We start from the raw sequence: 8,572 nt of genomic DNA on the forward strand, positions 1-8,572 counted from the left end.
GTGCTGATTAAATGTCTGTCTTTGCCAATGGAACATTGAGTACCTCTATATCTAACACAATTTAGATCACCGAGCATTTCTGAAAGTATGTTAATGCCGTGCCGTTTTACTACCATTAAAATTAAAAGAATCACAGATACTAAAGGAGGTTTCTAAAGCCTACTGCTATAAATTAAGTTTCAAGTTTTATTTTTCTGATTGTAAGTTACTTGTGTTTCCTTACTACCTAAAACACATTGGCTATTTTATAGTAACAACAGATAACCACTTTCTTGGCCAGCAACATAACAGGGAAAGTGGAAGATTATTTTGCTGCAAGGCTTGGTGATAAATTGACAATAATTTCCCTGAAATGTCAAGTGTTTAGGCTGTAGCATGTTTCTGTTGTGAATTAAATTATAGTCTTAAATGCCAAATGCATTTTTGAATATTGCATTTTTAATGTAATAATTTTTTGAGGAACACTGAATTGTTTTACTATTTATTCCTTATAAATTCTGCATACATCAGGGCCCTGGCATGGTGAAAGCAGAAACTCTGGAGCATCTGGCACTATCATAAAGTCTATTTCCTACTCCCGCCTACCTTGAATTTGCATATTATAATCTGTGACTGCCAGATTCTATTATACTGCCTGTATTTAATTTTATTTATAAAACATAGCAAAAAGTATTATCATAATGAGCAAGATAAAAGTGTGTCCATCAAAAACAAAAACAGCAGTCCTAAGCCACCTTCTACCTCCTGCATTCCTACAAAATGCATGGTGTTCCTGCTGGGAACTATAGATTCATGGGAGGCTTCTTTCAGGTATACAGGTAAATGTTTTGCAAACTTGCAGATTATATGAAAATGGTGGTTTGTCTTTGCAGAATAGAGAAGACATAGCTGTTGGGTTTAAATAATGTCCCTTCCAAACATTATTCCTAGTAGGCTGATTGATTCTGTTTGTTCAGAAATTGCTACCTTGGCATCTGTGGAACTCAAGCACCTGCCTTCCTAGAGTGGAAATGATGTCTTACTTACCTTCTATGCTGATATCAAACATATCTTCCCCTTCTTTCCATTCCAGATGCAGTCCTTTAATTAAACCTAAAATAGCAGATATCCATTCTTCTTTGGTGTTTACTTTAGACTTTTATAACATGTTTTTCTCCCACCAGCTCCTCCTACATCAAGAGCCATGCCCTTGCCTCTGTTATATATTAGGGTAGATGTGTATTTTTTATAGAAATAAAAATAATATATTACATTGTGATTTGTAATTATACTCTGTTGGATATGTTTTTAGAGAATCAGAGGTTCTACATTTCTTTGTTGAGCTATTTTGTAGGAAGAAATAGGCTTCAGAATTTTCAAAATAAGAGTTGTATATATAAGAATGTGAATATGGAGACCATACAACTGCTACAAATATTGGTGGAAGATGAACAAAGCTCTTTCAATGTATAATATATGAGGTAGTGGCTATTTGTTTTATCCCCTGGATTTCTAATAAATAATGTTCTTAAATAAATTGGTGTTCAGAGACAGACAAATGTGGTGAATCCACTTTCCCTCTCAGTGCCTCACAGCATTGTTCATAAGTTTCAATTATATCCTATGCAGCTTCATTATCTACATATTCATTATCAGATTTACGTAGAATGCATTTGAGTTTTAATTCTTCATGCAGAATCAATATTCAGTTGTAATTTTCTTCTTCTCTTTGATAAAACAACAAAGTGCTATGGGTTCTGTAAAGCAAATTAGTTGCTATTTTTACTACTTGTTAAAATGACCCTTTGAATGAAATGATACAAATAATTTGGTGATTTTTTGAAAAAGTCTCAGAAAATTAATAGTACTTAAATGCAATTCATTGTTTATTTCATACTTCATTATGTGAAAAGCACAAGAGTAGGAAAAAAATCTGTGTGGCTAAACAAAAGAAAATTATTTACAAAGCCACTAAATACTTGTAATTTATTAAGAATGCATTGAAAAATTTAAAGCACATACTTTCCACAGAAGTCTAAAACATTTAAACTTTAATATCTATATGTTACAGGACTGGGGATGTATTTGATTTGGTAAAACACTTGCCTGGCACATATAAGACCTGTGTATAAGTCCCTGGGTTTGATTCTCAGAACTGAAAAGAAAGTAAGGGAGGGAGGGAGGATGATGAGGGAGAGAGGAAAGGAGGGATAGAAGGGAAAAACAATTAGAGGGAGGTCCAAAATTAGCTTCTCTTTTATTAAAAACCTATGTAATAGTTGAGTAGTACTCTATTGTGTAAATGTATCATATTTTCTGTATCCATTCCTCTGTTTAAGGACATCTGGGTTCTTTCCAGCTTCTGGCTACTGTAAATAAGACTGCTATGAACATAGTGGGTCATGTGTCCTTGTTAAATGTTAGAGTGTCTTCTGGGTATATGCGCAGGAGTTGTACAGCTGGTTCATCAGGTAATGCTATGTCCAATTTTCTGAGGAACGGCCAGATTGATTTCCAGAGTGGATGTATCAGCTTGCAATCCCACCAACAATGGAGGAATGTTCCTCTTTCTCCACATCTTTGCCAGCATCTGCTGTCACCTGTGTTTTTGATCTTTGCCATTCTGACTGGTATGAGGTGGAATCTCAAGATTGTTTTGATTTGCATTTCCCTGATGAGTAAAGATGTTGAACATTTCTTTTGGTGCTTCTCAGCCATTCGATATTTCTCAGTTGAAAATTCTTTGTTGAGCTTTGTTCCTTATTTTTAATAGGGTTATTTGATTGTCTGGAGTCTAATTTACTCAGCTATCAACAACAATAAATTCATGAAATTCTTAGGCAAATGGATGGGACTAGAGAATGTCATCTTGAATGAGGTAACCCAACCACATAAGAACACATATATTTTGCACTCACTGATAAGTGGATATTAACCCAAAAGCTCACAATACTCAAGATACAACTCACAAACCACATGAAGCTTATGAAGAAGGAAGACCAAAGTGTGGGCGCTTCAGTCCTTCATAGAAGGAGTAACAAAATACTCACAGAAGCAAATACAGACACAAAGTATGGAACAGAGACTTGAGGAGGGACTGTCTGGAGACTGCCCCACTTGGAGATCCATCCCATGTGCAATCACCAAATGCAAACACTGTTGTGGATGTCAAGTTAAAATTACTTTTGTTTCTTCTACAGTATTTAATGGAAGTTTCATTGATTGCACACTTTCTAATTGTGTTAGTGTGTTGAAACCTAGCATATCTGTCTCAGGGGTTATCAGTGAGCTTTTTTTTTTATTTCCCTGAGCATTACAGAACTTTGGTATTCTGCAAAATGCTTGCAAGTACTGGAAGAAGTGAAATAGTCTTTAAGCAGGAGCAAGAGGGTAGTGGACTTGATTATTGCTGGTATAACAACTTTTATTACATTACTTGCTAGCACTACTGCTTCTGCAATTACTTTGACACAAGAAGTTAAGACAGTTACTTTTATTAATCATTTAGCAAAAAATGTCACTAATGTGTTGAGTATATAAATGAATTTATATATTCCTAGAACAAAGAATTAAATTCAGGCAGGAATCTAAATCTTAGGCTAGAACATAGAAGTAGGTATCAGACATGAAAATGACTTTGGGCTAGGACAGGGAAGTAGGCTCAGGTATTTTGATCATCCTGATAAGCCCTTAGAAATAGTGATCACTGGAGTGACCACAGGACTCTTTTTACTGCCTTGCTTATTCTTTGACTACCAGTGTTTATTGTCTTGCTTGTTCCTGGACTATTTGCATCTAGTATATTGCTAGTTCCACAACCTAGAATTGACCTTAATACTTTCATGTAAATAAAATGGTATAAAAGCAAAAAGGAGAAGGGGGGATGTGATAGGGGGCTTTAGGGGGTGAGGGGGGAAATGGAAAAGGGGGATAACATTTTAAATGTGAATAAATACAATATCCAATAAAAAAAGAAAAGAAAAAAGAAAAAAAGAAGAAAAAGTGATGTAATTAGAGCATACAGCAAGACTTAAGGATTTTGTATTGCTTTATTTCTACCTGCTTTCCCATTGAAACTAAGCAACAACCAGATTTCTGTGTACAAACACAGAATAGAGCAGAGGGTTTTTAAATCCATGATAAAAATGTAAAAATAAACCAATCTCAAACTTAGTCTAAAATTTTATTTTAAGACAACCGTATAAGTCACATAATTTGGCAAGCAGAAAGTTAAATGAAGTAGCCATAGTGGAAAAAAGCCAAAACAGCAACAACAACAACAACAAAACAACAAACCAAAAAGCCATCATCAACAACAACAACAACCACAAAAATAGCAACAAGAAAAAAAAAAACAAAGCCCTCAAAATAAAAAACAAAAACAACAAAATAAAATAACCAAAAACCCAAAACCAAAAACAAAACAGTAAAGACTAACAGAGATAAACACTGTTACCAGCAGGAAAATCTTTTTTTTTTTTTAAGTCAGAACTTTCAAAATTCTTATTCGTTATTCACAGATATCCGAGAAGCTGCGTTTACAAACGAACAGTGGGAAGATCACACACAAAAATATAATTTTTGTCCATTGTCTACAGTTACCAGGCAAGATGTCAAGTTACCCTGGAGGCATTCAGTCCAAGGCTTCCAGAACTTTCTAATCCTCAATAACTCTCCTGTTGTTTAAACTACACTTTCTTTTTTTTTTTCTGGTTAAGATTTTTTTTTAATTTCTTTTTTTTTTAACATGAAATGCTTTTTTATAGCATGTTTTACAAGGGGAGGGGGTAAGAGGGGCCAGGTAGTGGAAAAGTACAGAATCTTCTTGGCCTGTGCCTTGAAACATGTCATGGTCTATACGGTACACTGCCTTGAATTATGATCTACCTGCTGTTCTTCAGAAGATATGGTACACTGCTTGAGTTATGGTCTCCCTGCTATTCTTCAGAAGATATGGTACTCTGCTTTGAGTCTATCTGCAGTTGTTAAGCAGGATCTTGCAGTTGCCAAGCTCCGGGGGACATTGTGCAGGTGGGGAAAGGTAGGGGGTGAGGGTAAGGGCGAGGGTTCTGGCTTCTGGCATCTTCCCCTTCTCTGTTTAGTTAGAGAAGGCGTCTTATGATCAATCCCAACTATGTGAATTTTGAATTTGGATGTCTAATTATGGGGGGGTCTTAGACAAGTTCACAACCCCAAAACACTGATGTGAGATGAGTCACATCGATGGTCGAAGGCTTTAGGCTGTCGACGATGGGCAATGTCAAGGGACCCCGAGGTGGGTGAAAGGAGGGTGAGAGCCCTGTCTTAGGCCATGTAGGCTGCACCCACTCCCAGCACCACGCACTCCTTTTCGGCTGCATTGGGTGGGCCCCTGGGAAGTGGACCTACAATAATCCCGTCATTGGGCTAACTCACAGCCATCCTAGTCTCTTGTACATGTTCAAGTTACCAACCATTTGTCAGTTTGGGGTGTAATATTGTCATAAAGGAAGGCTCCCCAATGTTAGCAGCCATATCAAGGGCAGCCTTGGTTTAGGAAAAAGCCAATTTTTGTTGGGGTGATCAAGAGGCCAAGCTCTCTCCGGCTACCAAAAATATTAATGAAAAAAATAGATACCCCCACAAAGCCAGGCCCAACCATAAATACGATGAATAACAATTTACATCCAGGGAAGAGAAATCTCCCTGAGAATCCCCTTCTTTTTTCTTTCCAGGTAAAAATGAATCACCCGTGATGCCTGCTGTGAGAAGTTCTAATGCAGATGGGCCAGAAGCCAGGATCCTCGCCCTTACCCTCACCCCCTACCTTTCCCCACCTGCACAATGTCCCCCGAAGCTTGGCAACTGCAAGACCCTGCTTGGCAACTTCAGATAGACTCAAAGCAGTGTACCATATCATCTGAAGAATAGCAGGGAGACCATAACTCAAGCAGTGTACCATATCTTCTGAAGAATAGCAGGATGCGGTCCTCCTCACCTCCACGAATAACTAGGACCTGCCGGTTGGGTCAAGTGGCGCCCAGATATGGAGCTTGAGGCATGGACCCCTCCGTACGGACCCTCATTGAGAGGAAGTGCGCACAACATCAAGATTGAGTGAGACAGAGATCGTCGCCCGCAACCTGTCGTCCACAGAATCAGGTTGATTCTGCCATCAAGAAGACGGTTGAAGTTCATTACCATCAGCTGAAAATTGAAGAAGATCCAGAAGTGACTCCGCAGGAGACTGACACAGCTGCCAGCTCCCCTGCCTCCCCCTACAGTCGACCCCTAGACTTCCACGCCCTCCAGAAGGGTTCCAGGAAAATCTTTGAACTTCAAGTTTATACCAGGTACATGCAGAAGGGGACAGCAAATTATGTATTGGTGGATGAATTCCAGCTGTTCTATCTTTTCTTTTTCTAAAGCTCTTTCTCCATGCATTTGCAAAATACTCAAACACACAAATTAGGATAACCTCTTTACTTGATCTTCAACTCAGTGAGATGTTACTTTTGTTATTCTAATGACATAAGAAATGAAGACCAAGAGGGAAATAAGAAAGAGAAAGGATTTTTGGAATTCTAGTCTTTAGGTTCTGTTCCTGGGTCATCTTGTACAGGGTCTTAATCTTTCTGATATTATGAGATGTAGCTTACAGTTTTATGTAACAATGATTTCCATTTCTATGTAGCTGCATTTATGTTGCCTCAAAATCAGTTTGATATACTATCCAGTTTAGTTAAGAGTACAAAGGTTACTCCTGACAGTAACCTTTTCAAATACTTCTCTGGATTTCAAAAATGGAAACTGGATTAAGTTAAATCCTTCACCCAAAACAAAACAAAAAATAAATATAAACCAAAGAAACAAACAAAATCTATGAATACTTGTATCACTATCCCCAAAGTTTAACATTGTTACCAACTTTTGCATGGTAATGTTTTTGAAATTAAGTTTTAAAGAGATTTAAATATCAGTAAGAAAGGCTAGGCAATTGTGGGTTGGCATGAATTTTGTTCAGGTAAAAACAAAGATTAGTTAAATCCAATTAGGTTAAATTGCTTACATTTTTGAGACATTCATCTGTAAAATATTTTCTATGGCATATAAAAAGTTATTCAATAAAATTGAAAGATATTTATGATTACTTAAGTAATACTATTTAACACATGTGACCAGATTACTCATAATTGAATATAGTTACACACAGATCTTATTGGAAAATATGGAAATAAGTAACCCAACTGTTAGAAAAATGCACACAACCAAACATTTTTCTTCTGTAGGATACATTGTGTAACAGACCTACAGTGTTAAATATTTTTCCCACAAAATCTGCTTTGTATTTCAGTATTTGAGGATAGCATCTTATGATGCTCAATTTTCATTGGAAATACTTGATCTAGATTTCAATTTCATTAAATTTACTATTGGAAAAGTAGATTCATGCAGCTCAACTACTCCAGACATATTTAACAGTTTTTGAATAACTAACATGAGCATCAGTTTTTAAATTGAAATTCTCATTGACTGAAATTGGGTAAAATTAAAATTTAATTTCTCATGTGACTTGACATCATAAATTCTTAACAGATATGTGATATGTAACAAGGTGGTCATATTGCATTTCTCTTTCAAATCTATTTCATAAAACTCCAGGAAAAAATAAAAACACTGAGATTAGTTAAATGTAAGTTTCTAAAATTAATGTTTTCAAATAAAAATTTTAAGGCTAAATAGATCAGTATGTTGGTGTGTTTGCATAGTTTTGTATGAGACACATCACAAGTGAAGCTTTATCATATGAATTAATAGTTGCCACTGGGAGCCATAGGAATTTAGAGTTATTCAAATCAACATGAAAATTGCACATAAATTGAGAAGACTTCTTTTTGGCATTAATTTAAAAGTCGATCTTAAGAAAACAAGGGAGAAAATAATTAAAACATTGCATCCCATAGCATAAAAAACAAAGAAAAAAACAGCTTTTATCAAGAGGTTGCAAAAATTAAATAGACATGAAAAGTGATGTAGCTATTGATACCTTGATAATTCTATCATACTGACATTGTTAGTGGATCTGTATGTATTTCTTTGTCTGAAGAGTGTGGTGTTTATAAGAATGGTTATTTGAATCTCAATCAGCCTGTAAAACATCAGCCAATGCTAAATGTGATTTGAGAGAAGACACACCTAAAAAGTCAAGTGAAATTGGGGGTGGATAGAAAAAAGAGGGAGCTGTATAAGAAGATAAGACAAAGGAGCCTCTTATATTAGAGTTCCTTGAGTCATTTTGTTAGGTGATAATCAGTAATATCATCTCAATAAACAAAATTTTCTTTGAAATAGATGATAGTTCCTTTATGTAGAGATATTTTCATATAATTGCATGTAGTGGCATATGCCTCTAATCCCAGCATTCTGAAGGCAAGTGAATTCTAGACCAGTTTGGTCTACAAACCAAGTTCTAGGACAGCTGAGACTGTTACACAGAGAAAACCTGTCTCAAAACAAAACAAACAAGTGGATAGTAGCCAAAAAAAAAAAAAAAAAGAAGGAAGGAAAGGGGGGGGGGGGGGAGGGGGGGGGGGAGGGAGGGAGAGAGAGAGAG

This window comes from Grammomys surdaster, unplaced genomic scaffold (assembly GCF_004785775.1).
Source record: "Grammomys surdaster isolate TR1022 unplaced genomic scaffold, NIH_TR_1.0 167, whole genome shotgun sequence".
Lineage (NCBI taxonomy): Eukaryota > Metazoa > Chordata > Mammalia > Rodentia > Muridae > Grammomys > Grammomys surdaster.